Source organism: Eulemur rufifrons, chromosome 10 (genome assembly GCF_041146395.1).
Source record: "Eulemur rufifrons isolate Redbay chromosome 10, OSU_ERuf_1, whole genome shotgun sequence".
Classification (NCBI taxonomy): Eukaryota; Metazoa; Chordata; class Mammalia; order Primates; family Lemuridae; genus Eulemur; species Eulemur rufifrons.
This window is the reverse complement of record NC_090992.1, coordinates 28,544,801-28,566,133: the sequence shown is the minus strand read 5'-3', so window position 1 is coordinate 28,566,133 and position 21,333 is coordinate 28,544,801. Positions and strand designations below refer to the sequence as shown.

Below are 21,333 nucleotides of genomic sequence, written 5' to 3'. Positions count from 1 at the left end.
CGGTGGCTCACGCCTGTAATCCTAGCACTCTGGGAGGCCGAGGCGGGTGGATAGCTTTAGGTCAGGAGTTCAAGACCAGCCTGAGCAAGAGCGAGACCCCGTCTCTACTAAAAATAGAAAGAAATTATATGGCCAACTAAAAATATATATAGAAAAAAAAAATTAGCCGGGCATGGTGGCGCATGCCTGTAGTCCCAGCTACTCGGGAGGCTGAGGCAGTAGGATTGCTTAAGCCCAGGAGTTTGAGGTTGCTGTGAGCTAGGCTGACGCCACGGCACTCATTCTAGCCAGGGCAACAAAGCGACACTCTGTCTCAAAAAAAAAAAAAATTTCCAGGCAGGACCTACAGATGGATAGAGGGCTTCAAACCTTCCTCTGAATTAATCCTAAACCTTAATCCAACCTTGTGGTTTCTCTGGTTATAGTCTTGATCCCTAAGGCGAAACTAGGTAAAACTGACTGTGGAGTTTAAGAGTAAAGCCATAGAGAATATGTGGTTAGGAGGACAGAGAAATGAGAGAGTAGACAATTTACAATTCTATGATAGATGAACATAAAACCCAGGAAAACAAATTGGAAAGTTGGCTCAATCAGAGCACCAGAACGTAAACTTCATGCAGGCAGGTACCTTTTCTATCTTATCTATTACTACATTTCCAGTACCTATAGTAATGCCTGACGCATATTAGGTGCTCAATTTGTACCTACTAAATAAACAAGTGAAGAAAATGAACAAAAGATGTGGTGACCATGCCAATGTATCTTGCATATCTCTGACTACGGGGAACATAGTTCACCAAGAGCCACTGATGAAATCCACCAAGTTTCCCATGGACTTCTGCCAACCAGTGCCTGACAGTGCAGGGATGCTATGGCAGGTCCACTCCTAGAGACACAAGACTCCCCGACAGCCTTGCTGAGTTTTCTTTTGACTGCATATCAGTCTGTGTTGCTCCCACAAAGCCTTCCTTCCCTCTTTACTTCACCAGGAATCTGATTTGCATTGCAGTCTGACAGCTCTCCCAGTGTTTCCTGCCTACCTCCCCATTTTTTCTCCCAGTTGCTTCTCCTAATAAAATCCCATCTTGGTTTCTGCTTCTTGGAGCACTCAGTCTAATGCAAAAGATGTAGAGTACTTTCAACTGAACTAGATACTAATGGAATCTCTTGCTCCTCTGGTATTATCTACTTATGTATGTCCTTCCAAGGCAGGAATTAAGCAACCCTGAGCCAAAGGGAAGAACAGGTAAATAAATGGTCTCAAATGAAAGATAAATTAAAATGGAGACATTGAAGAAAGATTCTGAAAAAGCTTTCTTCTATTTCCTACTATACAGGATCTACTTGATATCCCTAGTTTAAAGCCTAGTAAATTCTTTTTCAGTGTCCTTTATAATAGGTTCTCCATAGCTATAATTTTCACAACGCAAAGCCTTTGATCTAGAAGTAATTTCTCATCTAGCCTCCTGAATTGTAATTGGTTGATAGCAGAATCAGTGATTATGGATTATAAAATACTTGTTCTGTACTCTAAGATATACAAATTCCTCACATATCCTTGATCAAAACTTATCCTCCCAACATCCATGTAAACTAAGTGGAGTATGTAATATTATCCCCATTCCACAAGTAAGGACACTGGCATTTAAGAATGCAAAGTAGCTTCTTAGTAATTTACAAAATACAAAGTATTCATACTCAGCTCTTTTGACATGGAGGACAGTGCTCTTTTACCATATCAAACTACCTGTTACAGCTAGGGCCTTGAAGTCAATGCCTACTTTCCCTTCCCAGCATCCATTCTGCTTTCTTCTGATAACCACATCCCATCCCTATTTTAGATTATGAGGCTAATTCTACCATAGCTCCAAAGGTGAACATGTAACACAAGATAGGTCAGTCATAGCAAGAAATTCCCCATGGATAGGCACATAGCCCAAGCAGAGCCACTGACAGTCCCCTGAAATCTTTGCTGAATCCATTAGGAAATGGTATTTTCACTGGGGTTGCTAAGCTGGTAGACTCTAAGCCATAATGTCGCCCTGTGGGGCATTGTACTTGGGAATAAAGCAATGTAGTGAAAATCAGGACTGAGAGATGGAGGAACATGAATGCCCAGTGATTCCATTTGAGCACCTGGATCCAGCTATGCCTGAAACTATGAATTCTAGATTTTACAACTGTAAGAGCCAATAAATGCCTTTTAAAGATTTGGATAGCTTGAGTTGTATTTCAGTCAACTATCAAAAGCTTGAAAAAAAGAAATGATATTATATAAATAGTGATAGGACCTCAGAAAGGAAAAAAATGCAAGTAAATAATTCTTATGATTTATATCTAGAATGCCATGTGGTTTCATGCAAACTAGTGGCCTCATCATTCATTTTTATTTTCCATTTCTACCAATGAGCACAGACTAGAAGTGAAATCAAGAGACTTCAAAAGCATCTTTCCTTGAACCTCAAAAAGTCAGTTGGATAATTCTCCCTGGATATGCTAACATCTGCACTAGAAAGAATCAAACACAGTATCTTTAATTCCGTAAGCTTTAATTGGGGAGGGGGGGTAGGTAGTCACTGAAGTGAAGAGATGAAAAGTGGGATAAAGGCGTCTCAGAGGCAAAAGAAAGACTTTTTGTCAATAGTGGAAAATGGTAGAATTTTTAAGTTTCACCCCAGCACCCTTTATTCCCCTTCCTTTATTTTTGTACATAGCATTTATCCTCTGACACACAATATGTTTATTTGTTTACTTATTGCCTACCTCTACCAAAAATATGTGTTCCATGTGAGCAGTGGCTATGTCTGTCTTGTTCATTGCTCTATCCCCAGCTTCTAGAAGGGTGTTTGCACATAGTAGATACTAATAAATAATGGTTGAATGTTTGTTAAAAGGGTATTTGCATTTCTATAACCCTTTTTCTAAATTATATATTATACAAACATTTAAGTATTACAGCAATGCCAACTGATGGTTATGTTCCACTATTTAAATGGGGTTCTATATTCATACAAAAAGGAGAAATATGTACTATAAGCCACATGTCTATTTACCATGCAAATTGGGATCATGGTTGACTGAATCATAAATCATAGCAGCATCATCTCTGCAGCTAAAGCACCTCAGAAGAAGTAAATAGACTGCAGAGCTGTACTGTCTAATATATTAATGACCAGTCATATGTGGCCATTGAGCACTTGAAATGCAGCAAGTCTGAATTGAGATGTGTTATAAGTATTAAAAAAATGCAGGGCTTCAAAGTCATAGTACAAAAAAAATCACTAAAATATCTTAATAATTTTTACTTTAGGTTCAACATACACAAATCAATAAACATGATTCACCACATAAATAGAAACAAAAACAAAGACCATATGAACATCTCAATAGATGCAGAAAAGGCATTTGATGAAATCCAGCATGCTTTCATGATAAAAACACTCAATAAACTAGGCATAGAAGGAACATACCTAAAAATTATAAAAGCCATATATGACAAACCCATAGCCAACATCATACTGAATGGAGAAAGGTTGAAAGCGTTTCCCCTAAGAACTGGAACAAGACAAGGGTGCCCACTGTCACTACTTCTATTCAACATAGTATTGGAAGTCCTAGCCAGAGCAATCAGGCAAGAGAAAGAAATAAAGGGCATCCAAATTGAGAAAGAGGAGGTCAAACTATTCCTGTTTGCTTACAATATAATCCTGCATCTAGAAAACTCTGAAGAATCCACCAAAAGACTCCTAGAATTGATAAATTCAGTAAAGTCTCAGGTTACAAAATCCAATGGACACAAATCAGTAGCATTTCTATATACTAATAACAGTCAAGCTGAGAGTCAAATCAAGGACTCAATATCATTCACAATAGCTACAAAGAAAATAAAATATCTAGGAATATACTTAACCAAGGAGGTAAAAGATCTCTACAATGACAACTACAAAACATTGATGAAAGAAATCATAGATGACACAAACAGATGAAAACAACATCCTTTGCTTATGGATTGGTAGAATCAACATCATTAAATGTCCATACTACCCAAAGTGATTTACAGATTCAATGCAATTGCCATCAAAATACCAACATCATATTTCACAGAGCTAGAAAAAATTAATCCTAAATTTCATTTGGAACCAGAAAAGAACCCCATATACAGAGCAATCTTAAGCAAAAAGAACAAATCAGGAGGCATCACACTACCTGACTTCAAATTATACTACAAGGCTATAGTAACCAAACTAGCATGGTATTGGAATAAAAATAGAGACGTAGATCAATGACACATAATAGAGAACCCAGAAATAAAACCATCTACTACAACTAACTGATCTTTGACAAAGCAGACAACAACATACACTGGGAAAAGGAAGCCCTATTCAATAAATAGTGCTGGGAAAATTGGATAGCCACATGCAGAAGAATGAAATGGGACCCCTCTCTCTCTCTTGCCATATATACAAATTAATTCAAGATAGATAAAAACTTATATGTAAGACATCAAACCATAAAAATTCTAGAAGAAAATGTAAAAAAAAAATCTCTTCTAGATATTGGCCTAGGCAAAGAATTTATGACTAAGGACCCAAAGGCAAATATAGCAACAACAAAAACAAATAAATTGGACTTAATTAAATTAAAAACCCTTTGCACAGCAAGGGAAATAATCAACAGAGTGAATAGACAACCTACAGATGGGAGAAAATATTTGTAAAATATATATCTAACAAATGGCTAATATCCAGAATCTACAAAGAACTCAAACAAATCAGCAACAAAAAATAAACAACCCCATGAAAAAGTGGGCAAAAGACGTGAGCTGAAGTTGTTGGAAAGAAGATAGACAAATGGCCAACAAACATATGAAAAAATGCTCAACATCACTAATCATCAGAGAAAGGCAAATTAAAACTACAATGATGCTGTTTTACTTCATGAAAAAAAAACTACAGTGAGATACTACTTTACCCATATCAGAAAAGCCATTATTAAAAAGTCAAAAAAACAATAGATGCTGGCTGGCATGGATGTAGAGAGAAATGAACTGTTGGTGGGACTGCAAATTAGTACAAGCTCTATGGAGAACAGTATGGAGATTCTTCAAAGAAATAAATGTAGACCTACCATTCAATCCAGCAATCCCACTGCTGGCCATCTACCCAAAGGAAAAGAAGTCATTTTATAAAAAAGACACCTGCACTTGAATGTTTATTGCAGCACAATTCACAATTACAAAGATGTGGAAGTGCCCATCAATTCATAAATGGGTAAAGAAAATATGGTATATATACACCATGGAATACCACTCAGCCGTAATAAGGAATGAAATAGTGTCATTTGCAGCAACTTAGATGGAACTGGAGACCATTATCCTAAGTGATTTATCTCAGGAATGGAAAACCAAACACCATATGTTCTCACTAATAAGTGGGAGTTAAATGATGGTACACACAGGCACAAAGTGATATAAAAGACATGAGAAACCAAGAAGCGGGGGAGAGAAGAGGAGAGCACAGGATAAAAACTTACCTATTGGGTACAATGAACACTATCCTGGTGACAAGCACACCAAAAGCCCTTACTTAAACATTATACAAGGTATTCACATGACAAAAACACCTGTACTCCCTTAATATTTTGAAATTTAAAAAAATAAAATAAAATCCATGTTAGCACAGATAAATGAACATGTAAGGAGAGTTAGGAAACTGTGGTTCTGAAAAAGAAAACTATTGAAGGGGGACTTGAATGAAACTTGAATGATAGACACTAAAGTCCTTTTCTGGCCTCTTGCTCAATCATTCCAGGAAGCATCAAGAGCCAGTGTTATAATAAAAACTTTCTTTTGGCTACATTCTTTTTCTCCTGAGCTAACTATTTAAAGCCTTCAAGAGGTGATGCATTTTTTGTAAGCCAAGGATTTCCAGTAGTGGAGCTCCTGACAAAGCAAATGCCACAGAGGATAGCCACAAAGTGCCCTAGGCACATGAAATGTCTGACTCATTGATTCTGATGCCAGAGAAGTTTGATGTCTCCCTGTTAAAAAAATCTCCCACATTAAATCAACAACAATGAAAAACTTGGCTTCTCTCAATCCTTACTCCCTTGCTACATACAGTGCATACTGTTCTCCCTTCTTGGGATTTCTCTGTCATTTTTCATCAGTTTCAAATGTTTTCTCATCTGGTTATATCAACAGAGAGCCTTGAATTATTGCTTAACTCCTTTTAATGTCTATGTATTTTATGTCTCATCACCCAGAGTGAGATTAAATTAGAGTTCACATTGCCCTTCTCTTTAACCCAGCAACAGTCTTCAAGACAAGGCCTTCTAATTCTTTGCTTCAGTCCTGGTTCTCAGGAGACAACAGTCGGACAAATGAATGAATCCACATAAGCCCCAGGAATATCATCTGCATGGTTCATCTGATTTCTCAAAATCAAAAGGAATCCAGAGGAACCACTCTGATTTTCCACAACTCAAGGCTTACCTGTTACCCATGGCCCATTCTCTTCATTCCTTTGCCAAGTCACTGGCTAGACTTGTTTGTAAAAGGACTGGGAGGCAGGGAGCTCAGGGAGTGTGGCCCTCAGACGGGCACTCCTGAATCACCTGAGATCTTCTCAGAAGTGCCCATCACTAGGCCCCATCTCATAGCTGCTAAATCAGAATTTACGGTGTAACTGGAAGTCTGGATTTCAGCAAGCTTCCCATTTACACACACCCTCGGGCTTGAGAACTAGAGAAAAGTGTAAACAAATGTATGGATGGGAAAACACAGGGAGCCAGCTAAGAAAGAAGCAGACAGAAAGGCAGGCATGAGCCTTCCCAGAGGGTAGAACTGCCGTAATGTATGAGCTGGACCCCATTGCCATACCATCTTTCAAATTTTCCCACCTCAAACATTTGCCTTTAGAACATGTTGCACAACCCTCATGAGCACATTGTCTCCCAGTATGTCTTCACCGAAGACACCTGGAGCATTGTGCCAACTTTTACAGAAAATAAACAAGGGCAGGGGTTATAGAGATTCTATAGGTCCTTGTTAAAAGGAAAGGAGGAAAATGATAAAGGGGAAATCATAAAGACCAAGAATTATGACCTTGGGCATAAAGACACTTGGGAACAGCAGTCAAATTCTTAAATATATTTATGAATCCAAAGAGAAAAAAGAGGATTGAAAAAAAGGAACAAGCTTTAGGGAAGAGGATGGAGACACATAGTAAAAAGGAAAAAAAAATTTCATCTTACTTGTAAGAAATTGATCTGTATTTGGGGGCCTAGAGAGGGAATAGCAGCCCTGGCTGAGAATTTAGAATCGTGAGCAGATTTAATTTTGGAGGCACTGGTGCCCCAGTGGACAGGTTTACTCTGAACCCTGCAAAGAGAACAACCACACCTCCTGCATGGTTGTCCCTCTCTGGCTGTGGCTCAGGGGATTATGGAGACCAACAAGTCCCAAAGTGTCCAGTGCACAAGCTAGAGACCCAGAAGAGCTGATGGTTTAGTTCTGGCTGAAGTCCACAGGCCTGAGAACCAAAACAGCCAATCTGAAGACCAGCAGGCTCAAGACCCAAGAAGAATTGACGTTTTAGTTTGAATCCAAACACAGAAAAAGGCCAGTGTTTCAGCTCAAAACAGGCAGGAGGAGTTCCCTCTTACTTACTGGAGGGTCAACCTTTTGTTGTATTCAGGCTTTCAACTAAAAGAACGAGGCCCAATCACATTAGGGAGAACAATCTGCTTCACTCAGTCTACCCATTCAAATGTTCTTCTCCTCCAGAAATACCCTCACAGACACACCCAGAATAATGTTTGACCAAATATCTGGGTACCCTGTGGCCCAATCAAGTTGACACATAATATTAACCATTACAGGGACTCTTCCAACCTATTGCAAATATACCTCATACAGGCCTCTACTGCAGCTCCAGCTACAGGCCTCAGGATTTAGCTTTCATATATCAGCCTCCTTAATACCTGCCCAACAGGAGCTGCTTTTTGTTTTTTTGGTTTTTGGGTTTATTTGTTTTGTTTTTTGCTGTTTGTGGTTTTATTTATTTATTTATGAGACAGAATCTTGCTCTGTTGCCTGGGCTAGAGTGCCATGGCATCAGCCTGGCTCACAGCAACCTCAAACTCCTGGGCTCAGGCAATCCTCATGCCTCAGCCTCCTGAGTAGCTGGGACTACAGTCGCATGCCATCATGCCTGGCTAATTTTTTCTATTTTTAGTAGAGATGGGGTCTCACTCTTGCTCAGGCTGGTCTCAAACTCCTGAACTCAAGAAATCCTCCAGCCTCGGCCTCCAAGAGTGATAGGATTATAGGTGTGAGCCACTTCGCCAGGCTAGGAGCTGCTTTGTGTAAAAATATAACACAAAAGTTAAACAAGTGGATGTGAACATCTCACTAATGTAAGTCGCACCTCATTTACAAAAAAAAGAAGACATGAAATGAGGGCAATGCTGTTGCCACGCAACATGCAGTGAGACCTTGTATTTCTCAGAGCATTAGCAATCCACGGACAGATGCCCAACTGGACAGTCTGGAGCCCCAAGCTGTGAGAGCAATATGTCCAATAAGGGAGGTACCCCAGATCATCCCAGGTTTGATCAAAAGACTCAGCATACAGCTATACTCACAGCCAAAATGCATTATGGTGACAAGATACAAACCAAAATCAGCAAAGGGAAAAAGCATGTGGGGCAAAGGCCAGAGGAAACTAGGAGCAAGCTTCTAAGAGTCCTTTCCCAGTGGAGTCACATAGGATGTGCTGAATCCCTCCACTATCCAATTGTGACAACACATGTGAAGTGTTGTCTATAAAGGAGCTTAGGAACTTTCACCCCAAAACATGACTCCTTGGTATAAAGAGTATTTTGAAATAAAGGCCCTTAAAGATCAGCAGACTTTGGAAGGGGCTTTCTGTCTATCTGCATAAGCCAGACCTCCCATCAAAAAGAACAATTTCCAGCCGGAGCAAGAGCGAGACCCCCGTCTCTACTAAAAATAGAAAGAAATTATCTGGCCAACTAAAAATATATATAGAAAAAATTAGCCGGGCATGGTGGCGCATGCCTGTAGTCCCAGCTACTCGGGAGGCTGAGGCAGGAGGATCGCGTAAGCCCAGGAGTTTGAGGTTGCTGTGAGCTAGGCTGAGGCCACGGCACTCACGCTAGCCTGGGCAACAGAGTGAGACTCTGTCTCAAAAAAAAAAAAAAAGAAAAGAAAAGAAAAGAAAAGGAACAACTGACTTCCCTTTCCTGTTATCTCAATATATTACAGGAAAGAGCAAGAATGCAACCACACCTGGCCCAAATCATTTTAAATACAGTACCTGTCTGTCAGGCTAATTTAATTTACAAAGAGAATCATTTACAAGTCAATCTGTTTTCCTCCATCCATTCATTCTTCCTAGCAACCATTTATTGCCCCCAAACAGAATTAGTATGTTGGTACAAAAGTAATTTCGGTTTTAGACCGTGAATTTTAAATCACTATAACTAGGCTGAAACATGCCTTCATTAATCAAAATAGGAACGATTACAATCAATACATTGTTGCCAATGAGAAATAAATTTGTTTATTCCTGTAGGGTAAAAATCTGTGCTTCAGGATTTCACAAACTCTTGGAAAGCATTTTCTGCATCCCGCTGGTTGTGAAAACGTTTTCCCTGAACAAAGTTGTCGAGATGCTTGAAGAAGCAGTAGTTGGTTGGTGAGAGGTCAGGTGAATACGGTGGATGAGGCAAAACTTCATAGCCCAATTCATTCAACTTTTGAAGCACGGGTTGTGCAACATGCAGTCGGGTGTTGTGGAGAAGAATTGGGCCCTTTGTGTTGACCAATGCTGGCTGCAGGTGTTGCAGTTTTTGGTGCATCTCATCGATTTGCTGAGCGTACTGCTCAGATGGAATGGTTACACCAGGATTCAGAAGGCTGTAGTGGATCAGACTGGCAGCAGACCACCAAATAGTAACCATGACCTTTTTTGGGTGCAAGTTTGGCTTTGGGAAGTGCTTTGGAGCTTCTTCTTAATCCAACCACTGAGCTGGTCATCACCAGTTGTTGTATAAAATCCAATTTTTTGTTGCATGCCACAATCTGATCGAGAAATGGTTCGTTGTCGTGTACAAGAGAAGAGGAAGCTTCAAAACAACAATTTTTTGGATTTTCAGTCAGCTCATGAGGCACCCACTTATCGAGCTTTTTCATCTTTCCAATTTGCTTCAAATGCTGAATGACCATAGAATGGCTGACCTTGAGTTCTTCAGCAACTTCCCATGTAGTTGTAAGAGGATCAGCTTTAATGATTGCTCTCAGTTGGTCATTGTCAACTTCTGTTGGCCGGCCACTGTGCTCCTCATCTTCAAGGCTCTCGTCTCCTTTGCAAAACTTCTTGAACCACCACTGCACTGTACGTTCGTTAGCAGTTCCTGGACCAAATGTGTTGTTGATGTTTTGAGTTGTCTCCGCTGCTTTACAACCCATTTTGAACTCGAATAAGAAAATCACTCAAATTTGCTTTTTGTCTAACATCATTTCTGTAGTCTAAAATGAATATAAAATAAACAGCAAGTAATAAGCCATTAGCAAAAAAAAAGTAAAGAAATGTATATTAAAATGATGTATAACATAACCACATTTATTTAAGACTGCATTCCAATATCAAACCGCAAATTTCAACAATGCTAAAACTGCAATTACTTTTGCACCAACCTAAATACCTATATTTATATACCCTCTAAAATGAGGGTATACAAATTTCTGGATCCCATTGAGATATTGGGTAATCACTCTGTGATTCTCCCCATATGCACGGTAAATAAACCTCTTTCTCTGATTAATCTGCCTTAATTGCAAGTTGATCTTTCAGCAAACTTTTGGGGGAAAGGGGAAGTTTCTCTCTACTCCCACATCTACCAGGGAAGCCCACTAGAGACCCAGTGCCCAGAGTTCTTACTAGGGGCCGCTTGTGTAGGTAGGTTCCCTTTACTTGGCACAGACCAAAATTCCAGACTCCCAGAGGGAAAGCAAGTATGCAGCATAAACTACATTGTACAAACAGTTTAGACAGAGTAAGGGGATCAGGGAATGGTGGAAATGCTCCCCAAATCCAAGTTCCCAGACATCAGCCAAGGGTCAACCTTGCAAGCAAGGCTCTGTAAGGATGGCAGTCTCAACTCTGCTCTATTGATGTTTTCGGCACTAGCAGGAGACACTCCCTGCACCCAGCTCCTTGATTTGGGATGAAAATGAGACTAGAGAAAAAGCAACCATTTCAGAGAGGAAAGTGGGAAAACTGAAACTCAGTCACAAAAGGTTGGACCAAGAACTGGACTTTCTTCTGTCACAATATAAAGAACTTGGAGTTCTGTCACCCCCAGTGCAGAAGTCTGTGGAGGGTCAGAGTGGGAGCATTTACTTCAACGGTCACACAGGAAGGTGACGGAACTTACCAACTCTCAAAGAATGTACATGTCTAGCTGGAATATGTGGACAGAGATCACTGAGTACCTCAGTACATCCAGAGGGACTACTCATACCAGTGACCAGCAGGAATGCAAAATTCTGAATGCTCACATGGACAGATCGCAGTGGGTTAAGTAGGACAGAGCCTCCCAGTACAGACAAAGGTCGCAGGCTCAAGAAGGAACCCAATTACTGAACACTTACAATTGAATGGACTCATCTTCAGGATGTTGCTATTTAATTATTCATTGCACACAAGTTCTAATGATGCTAAATACAGTACAATTTGCTGTTACTAGACTTTCTTTGCTTGCAATAAAATACTCTCTTTTTGTTACTCAGAAAATAAAAATTAACAACTCCTCTGTGATTCAAGCAACATTTGCAGAAATATTTCTACTGTGTTTGGCCATGAAGTTAGAACTATGAATATATATCATATGTTAGAAGAAAACTGCCCTAAGTCAACAAGATACAAGACCACTATGGAGCAGAGATCTTACAGGAGGAAAAAAGTATCCCTAGTGGTAGACAATTGCTCTTGCCTTAGGATTAGTGTTGTGTTTATTTAAAAGGTGGCTGTTTTTATTTTAAAAATGATTACCTAAAAATTCATGGCATCAGCCAAGAAATACCTCAAGGCCAACGGAAAAATCTAAATGCAAAAATGTCTTGGATGGCCTTGGTAGCTCTCCATCACAGACTGAAGAGCTTTGCTATGCTTATGCCTCAGTGGTCTTTGCATTTTAGCTAAAGGTTTATTCCTTTTAAACATGTAAATATCTTTTATAATCATAAAAATCCTTCAGCTACCAACCCCAAGGGAAGGCTGAAAAGCAAGAGGAGCATATCTGTTAGCTTGATAAGAAAGGCTTGGAGCGTGGGGAGGACATAAACAATGTCTTCCAAAGAGTGTCTTTCCCCCTCTCTCTGATTCTATTATACTGATAATCATCTACATATTAGTAACTTACTTTTTTTTTATTTTTGAGACAGAGTCTCACTCTGTTGCCCAGGCTAGAGTGAGTGCCATGGCGTCAGCCTAGCTCACAGCAACCTCAAACTCCTGAGCTCAAGGGATCCTCCTGTCTCAGCCTCCCGAGTAGCTGGGACTATAGGCATGTGCCACCATGCCCGGCTAATTTTTTCTATATATATTTTTAGCTGTCTGTATAATTTCTTTCTATTTTTAGTAGAGATGGGGTCTCGCTCTTGCTCAGGCTGGTCTCGAACTCCTGAGCTCAAATGATCCGCCCACCTCGGCCTCCCAGAGTGCTAGGATTACAGGCGTGAGCCACCGCGCCCAGCCCAGTAACTTACTTTTTAAAAGACTAAAAAGTTGGCCGGGCGCGGTGGCTCACGCCTGTAATCCTAGCACTCTGGGAGGCCGAGGCGGGTGGATTGCTCAAGGTCAGGAGTTCGAGACCAGCCTGAGCGAGACCCCGTCTCTACTAAAAAAATAGAACGACATTATATGGACAACTAAAAATCTATATAGAAAAAAATTAGCCGGGCATAGTGGCGCATGCCTGTAGTCCCAGCTACTCGGGAGGCTGAGGCAGTAGGATCGCTTAAGCCGAGGAGTCTGAGGTTGCTGTGAGCTAAGCTGACGCCACGGCACTCACTCTAGCCTGGGCAACAAAGTGAGACTCTGTCTCAACAAAAAAAAAAAAAAAAAAAAAAGACTAAAAAGTTGAATGTCCGACATCAAGGGGAGCGGCCATCTTTGTTGGGTTAGACAGGATCTCAGGAATTACGAAGAAGAGGTGAAATTTCTGCTTGAGTCTGTGAATGATAAAGGAGTCTGTCCAGAGATGTAATCATCCAATAAATAGTGCTGTGTCCTGCACTCATGGGAAAGATACTTTAAAAGCTTTCATCATTGTGAGTTTCTTGTGTCTTCCTCCATGATCCTTATCACTAACAAGTGGTAAGAAATAGTTGCATTTGGTATTTACCTTTGGGGGAAAATCTTTATGTTAAAATGTACTTGATGATTCTATCTTTAATAAATCTGTGTGTAAAAACACAAAACACAGAGGAAGGAAACTAGATTGTGTTCCTGCTGAAAAGCAGTGAGTGGGTGCAGAGACGCTGATCGAGCTCCCTCCATCCTGCAGCTAGGCTGGGGGATGACAGTTTTCCCATCACCCTCTTGGTTCCCAGACTGTATGAGACATCTTCCTGGCTGTCTGTAATTTCTCCCCCGCACCAGATTTCTGAGTCGCATTAGAGACAAAATGGAGCAAGCCTAGCATACTCTCACAGTTTAGATTGATGTTGGCTAGAAATCTATTCGATTTCTTTTGGAAAAAGTTTCAGGGTCAGAGAATACAACTTGGAATAGTGAGGTGGTACCCAGCTGGGTTCCCCTATACCCCATGGTTCTGTGAGGATGCGCCAAAGAGAATGAAAGGAAAACCACCTTTCTGCTTTGGTCAGAGCCACTCCATCCTTATCTGCATGTGTGTGCGTGCATGTGTACATGTATGTATCTAGGTATATGAATGTGTGTGTATGTATTCCTCATATGACAGATTTGGAAAAAAAAAGGATTGTGTTGCAAAATATAATTTAACAGTTTATAAAGCATTGCTGGTGATGATGAAGTAGTGAACAAGGAATCAAAAGATTAATTTCCTATATGGCCTCAGACAAGTAACTTCACCTCTCTAAATGATTTTACCCTGATCAGCCAAATAAAAGGAGTAGTCTTTCTGTTGTCCAAAGTGCCCTTCAGCTCTGGAAGTTTATGATGCTTCGATGGAGAAGGGAGCTGTCAGAGGGAAGGAGTCAAACTGTCACAAGTGTACAGAACTCTCCTCAGAAATCAGAGAGGCCATCAACACCTTCAGAAAAGGTGGATTGCCTTTTCCTGTATTATATCAAATGTGACACTTGGCAGAATGCCACTCCAAGCCATATCTGAGTCCCCAGATACTTCCTGAGACAGCTTCTGGGTTAAAGAAAACAGCAGTCCAAACCTTGCATTAAAGGTAATAGCTTTTTCCTCCCTGGAGACTCTTCACTTCCATATACCTCCTGCTTCACACATATAAACACACACTTTGTTATCCCCAGCACTAGTCTACCTATGAGCAAGAAAATTCAGCATTGTCCTGAACATCCCACCCTGAACATGTCAGAGGGACTATGGGCTGAGATGTGGGATTGACTGGCAGCCAACTCCCTGGAAAGGTCAGCCTATCAGGGAATCATGAACGGGGCCAAAGTATCTTCAGCCCACCCAGCCACACTTTCCGGAACCTCTTCCTCTTGAACTCCTCAAGGACCAGATATCAACTTGGCAATTTTGTGAAGTGCTATGCTGGAAGCCAAGGTTACAGAGGTTGGTAAAGCATGGTCTTCACTTCGAGGAGTCCCTGGCCTACAGGTAGGCAGAGAGTGCTCACCATAATGTATAGTGCAGAGAACTGTGATAGCTGAGGGCAGAGATGTCTTTGAGCATATTCTCTACTTAGTGTCTAGCAAAATGCCTGGGACATAGTAGGCATTCAGTAAAGGTTTGTAGAATGAATAAAGGAACCAATGGAAGTGTAGAAGGCAAAGCAATTCATTTTGACTGGGTTGTGGGTAGGGAAGAATGCAATTGAAGCTATACCATTTATTCATAGGAAGACTCTGATGAAGTGTGAAATGCTTGATGAGACTTGTTGCTGTTCTTTCTAGGAACATGTTTATTTTACCAGGATGCAGAAAATTTTAGTCAGAGGAATAAATCTCTGAAGTTAAAATTCTAGACACAATTGAGTAAGGTTTCTCAAGGTTGGTTTGTTTAGTTTTTAGGTAGAAAGGGGAACACTGAAATATTTAGCTCTAGTTCTAATTATTACCCCCTTTTTCACATTGCCTTCACCCCTGCCTTCCAGGAATACGCACCAAGACAATAAATGATTTATAAGTTAATGCCCCCAAGCACTCTAATTTAATTGGGAGGTACCAAAACACTAGAATCTAAAAAAAATACGATTAATTTACTTCAATTTAGCAACCTTCCTCTCCATTTATAATTAATGGCATTGGGGGAAAGGTTGCCAGAAAAAATACTGGACATACAGTTAAATTATAATTTCAGATAATTAATAATTTTTTAGTATAAGTATGTACTAAACCTTGCATGGGATATTCATAACTCCAGACACCAGTTAAATCTGGCAATCCTAGCTGGAGGGAGAATAACTAAGGTAAACAGAGTGAAGAGAGCTATGTTCTTAAAAATTGTCACTAATTCCAAAGCTCATGTGTTAGAATCACAATTCCAAACTTCCCCATATAGCCCCAGTTCCTTGGAATTTCATTAGTCCTGCAAACATTTACCCTCTTTTGGATATTATTCCAATATCCTTGACCAAAATGAATTGAGCCCAGATAGGATATTCCAAGAGAGAAAACTCGATAGAGCTGTGCTGATAAAGACAGCCTGTTCCCCCCAGCCAAAGGCTGAGTTGATGACAGTAACTGTAGCCCCATTCATGGTGTCTGCAAAGCTCCCCAAAGCCCCCTTAATTTCTCAGCCCATCAACTCCCACAAGCCACGCTTATACAACGTGACCCTGCCCCTTCGTCACAGTTGTCTGAATCCTTTCTTTGGGGAATTTGGAAGTGGGGCTGAGAGATTCTAATTCAGTCTGGGCTAGTCTCTTCAATGCAGCAGATACAAATTCAGGAGTTGGATGGGGCTATATTCTGGCATCCCTGTGATCCAAGAATAAGAGAAAACTGATCTTCAGGTTAACAAAAAAATGATAGACAAAAGCAGACATTCAGAAAGGGCAAAAAGTACAGAGACTGAAGTCTCATTATCTTCATTCTAGCCCCTTCCCAGAGTCCAGCGGCATCTCTGCCTGTGGTTTCTATGAAAACAAGCTAGATCCATAAAAATAAGTTTTATTTGATCTAATTCAAGTCAGTTTCTATGAATCCTAGCTAATACTGCAAATAATTCATTTTCTTAACATGCCCCTTTTCACAAGGGATTTCAGACACCCATGAATAACGAAAGAAGGGCTGGCCAGATGGATAGAAGACAGACAGACTGACCTCTCCTGAGAGTGCAGTCGCTGATAAGCAAGGCAGCCACACCACCCATCCTATTCTACTGATCCATCTATTCATTTTATAATGAAAGATATCAATTGAGCACTTGCTCTGTTTAAGTTCTGTTTTGGGTGCTGGGATACAGCAGTCAGTAAGGTGGCCAAAGATCTGCCCTCCCAAAACTGTATGTACACACACACACACACACACACACAAAATGTCACAGTAATCCAGACCCAGACGATGTTGGAAAAAATAGAGAAGAAAGTTCAAATCCAAGATATGTTTCAAAGAAACTGATTGAATTGTTGACCCATTAAATATATGGAATAAAGAAAAGATGATTTTCATGTCCATTGCCCAGGAGAATGGAGGTGCTACTTAAAAAAAAAAAAATTGGGAAAGACTCGAACTAATTTTCTGCTGTGCTCTGCGTACAGCATGACTGTTTCTACCATTTTCTCCAAGTCGTCAGCCATCCTCCTTCTTTCAACTACTCCATGTTCTCCGCATATTTGAAAATCTTAAGTCAAAAACTACCACCTACACAACGAGTGCATTGCACACCGTTTGGGGAGTGGTAACACTTGAAGGTGCTGACTCGGGAAAGGGGGGGTGGGGAAAAAAATATGAAACTATTGTTTTTAACTTGCACTGTTCACTTAATAATTTATCATGAATATTTCCCATATTATTTCATATCATTGTACAAGAAATAATGTATACATTATGAGGACATACTGTATCTAACAAGATATACTGTTAGACTCTTTGATTCTGTAAAACTAAATTGAAAAAAAATATATATATAATAAAAAAAAAAATTTCAATTAAATAAAATTAAGTTAAAAATTTAAAAAAAAAAAAAAAAAAAACTACCACCTCAGATCTCCTAATCAGAAAATCAGAAAAACTAAAACATTTATAGAGATAAAAAACTGATAGAATTGACTATAAAAAATATATATGGAAATCATATAAAAAGATAAATATCACAGTATAAACAACCCAAGGGAAAATTGGACCACATACAAAGAAATACAAAATAGGCACAAGTAACTGGTAAATTAAAAGTCTCTCAATCTCTCCAATAATCAAACAAATATAAATCAAAATAAGAAACTTACTTTCACCTATTAGATTGGCAAAGTTGTAAAAGAATAGCAATACCCAGCATTGGTGATATAGTAGGGAAAACACTCTGGTAGACAGAAGTGAGAATTCTTAGCACTTCATGGGAACAGTTTGATGATACTCACCAAAACATTAAATATGTTCACTCTATGACCCAGCAATTCCACTTCTTGGAAGTTTTCCTTAGTAAATAGGAGGACAATGGCACATAGTTACAACTATAATATATTCACTGTAGGAAAAATGAAAACATTTCAACATATGAATTAATATGGGACTTGATCAAACAAACTAGGTATATCTGTCCAATGAAACATTACCCACATAGTAAAGATGATAATATAGGTCTATGTTACATTCATTCACATGGAAAAGAAGTCCACAATCTAATCTATGAAACAAAGCAGTTACAAAATAGTATGAAAATAATGGCCTTATTTTTCTCATTTTCAACATACATCCCTATTTAGATGCATACATATGATTAGGAAAAAAATCTGAAAGAATATTCACCATAATATCAACAGTGATTATTTCTTGGTGGTTGGATTATGACTGACTTTCTCTTTTAAAATGTACCTTCATTTTCTGATTTTTCTGAAAGACATCTTACAATCAGGAAAAATAGCTATTAAAAATATTATTATATAAAGAGCTCACTCAATAAGAAAATACCATAATTCTAATATCAATAATTGGCCAAAAGATATTAGTGAGCAATTCATAAAAGAAATGTAAATCACATACAAACATATGGAAAAATATTCAGCTCTACAAGTAATCAAAGAGATGGAAACTAAAATATACCTTTCAATTTAGCGAAGATAGTTCTCTTGAATTTAAAATATACAGTACAAATAAGAAGTAGTTAAGTAAACATGATCAAACACTGTTAATAGAGATGTAAAATGATACTACTCTTTTGGAAAGCAATTTTGCAATATTTTTCAAAATTTTTTGATTCCTTAACTTATTCATACACTTTGATGCAATATTTCTACACTGGAGAGTATTTCAAAACAAATAAATCTGCAGATACACACATATATGCAATGCAAATCACATTTATTATAAGCAGAAATTTTAAAACAAAATAATTATCTATCAACCGGAGGATAATTTAGTGTATCTTACAATAGAATATCATGAAATACTAGATATTATATTTATAAAGACTTCATAATAATGCAAAATCACTTACATTTTTAAAATATGTGAAGTTAAATATGTATACATTTTACAGAGACAAACTGCATATATATGTAAAAACTAAGTACAAGAAAATAAATAATAAGAAGAAAACCTGTAACAAAGGCTTAAAAGTATTTATGAGTAGTAGGACTAAGAGTAATTTTTTCTTCTTATGCTTTCCTGTATTTTCTAAATATAAAACCATGAATATAGATTGTTTTTACAATTGAATTTTTCCCCCAGTTTTCTTCTCTAGGTTTGGTAGATTTTCTGCTCTGTGAAGCTACAGCACTGAAATATTCAGTTCACGTACAGTCTTGACCACTAGCTCATTTTGTCATGTCATTCCCTTGTCAAACTTCCTCCAGCTGGTGGGATTCAGGCTTAAAAAATTAAAAAAAAAAACAAAAAAAAAAACCTCTTCTAGTTCCCCAGTGCCTAGGATGTCAAGTTCAAATGCCACAGTGGCATGACTTCCAAAGACTCAATAAGCTGCCCCCACCCTCCTGGCCTGGCATCCTTTCTTACTGCTTTCCTAAATGGCACCTGCAGGCTCATTCCTAACCATTGATTCATTTCTAGCCTCAAGCATTGGTCCAGGCTGTCTCCCCACCCAAATGGCCTCTCACCTTCACCTCTTCCTCTCCAAGAACTATCACCACTCCTAGTAAGGCTCAGACAAATCCATTCACTCAGGAGGCTTCCCATGATTACTCTAGCTAACCTGATCGCTCCTTTCTCTAACTCAGTCTACACCACTTAACATCTCATTTTGACCTTTACCTTATACTGCCCTCCCTAGATAATTGGGACAGTATTTTCTGGGCAGGTTGTGTATTGCCAGGAAGACACTCCACACACACACTGACACCGAGTGAAAATTTCTAGACACTTGCTAAAATAAATCAGAAATGAAAGCCAGAGCAAAGTAGCCACACAGAGCAAAAACCAAGGCAGCATCTCTCAGATGTCCCCCAAATCCTCTAGTGGGAAACTCTCAGCTGCCCATGATTTTCTCCACCAAAGGTATTGTCTTCCCTGATCAGAGAGGTTTAATTTGAGCTATACGATAGTCCCCTCTTATCCGCCAGGATACATTCCAAGACTCCCAGTGGATGCCTGAAACCATGGCTAATACCAAACCCTAAATACACTGTTTTTTCCTATACATACATAGCTCTGATAAAGTCTAATTTATAAATTAGGCAGAGTAAGAGATTAATAATTATAACTAATAATAAAATAGAAAAACAACGATATAATGTAATAAAAGTTATGTGAATGTGGTCTCTCTCAAAATACCTTACTGTTCTGTACTCACCTATTTTCAGACTGCAGTTGACCATGGGTAACTGAAATCGTGAATAAGGAGGCACCACTGTAGGATAGTCCTTTTGTACTAGACCCCCCCCCACATCACCAGGAAGGATGCCCCATTGAATCCGTGCGTGTAATGATCCCCTGTGAGGGGACATTTCTAGATATTGGGCTCTCCTTGTCCTTGAAATAATTTCAGCATAGTGAAGCCATATCTTCTCCTGGGAGGGGGAAAGTAGAGTCCTTGCCCTAGAGTTCCTGAGGAGCATAGCTCTTTTAAGCAGCCCAGGCAGCCATGGCCCCTCCCTTGGCTACAGGATCATTTACAAACATAGAGCTTCATCCTCAATGAGACTGTAAGGGTAAGGGACTAGGAATTGATCATTTGCCATAATCATCAGGATTATCATCATATTAAGCACTACCAGTTTTGAGCTCTTCCTGTGGACCAGAAATGCGGCATACATTATCCAATCCACCTGACAATGCTATGAGGGGAGTATAGCATCTCCACTTTTTCAGATAGAGACACAGGATCTCAAGGTCACTATCTTACCCGAGGTTGCATATCTCAAGAGTAGCAGGACCTTCAAAGCACCACCCCACGGGCCTTGCTGTAAATCCTTCACACCCACTTGAATGTGTTAGCGACCATCTCAATCATGAGAAATCCTTCCTGATGTCTAACCTAATTCCTGCATGCTGCAGCTTTACACCCTTTCCTCCTGTTCTCTTCTTGAAGGAACTGGTCCCTAGGCTGGCTTTGAAACAATCGCTCTTCGGCCAGAATTGTTAAATCACCCTTTGGCCATCTTTCAGGATGAGTCATTCTAGATCTTCCCAGGCCTAATTTTTTGCATCATTAATCATTTCCATTCTCTTCTCCCAAACACTATTCTCATTCTCTGTAGCCTCTGACATGTACTGTCCATTTTGAAAGGTACTTAAGAATTTCCAGGGCTGTTTTTGGCTTTTGTTTTTTGAGGGGGGTGGGAGAGGTGTGACGGTTGCAGGTAGAGAACCTCTCCATCTGTCCAAACAGAATGCCTGGTTTCTGAAGGAGGAGAGATTAGAGGAAAGCTCAGAGGACTGCAGCCAGGGAAGTAACTTAGAGACTGAAAATGGATGAGTTCAAATGAAGATGAATCAGAACACGA

At 39.5% G+C, this 21,333-nt stretch overlaps 1 pseudogene; it reads right to left on the bottom strand.

Annotated features, from left to right (window-relative positions):
* Positions 1 to 9,528: 9,528 nt before the first annotated feature.
* On the bottom strand, positions 9,529 to 10,546 carry LOC138392857 (histone-lysine N-methyltransferase SETMAR-like; annotated as a pseudogene).
* Between the last annotated feature and the right edge of the window lie 10,787 nt (positions 10,547 to 21,333).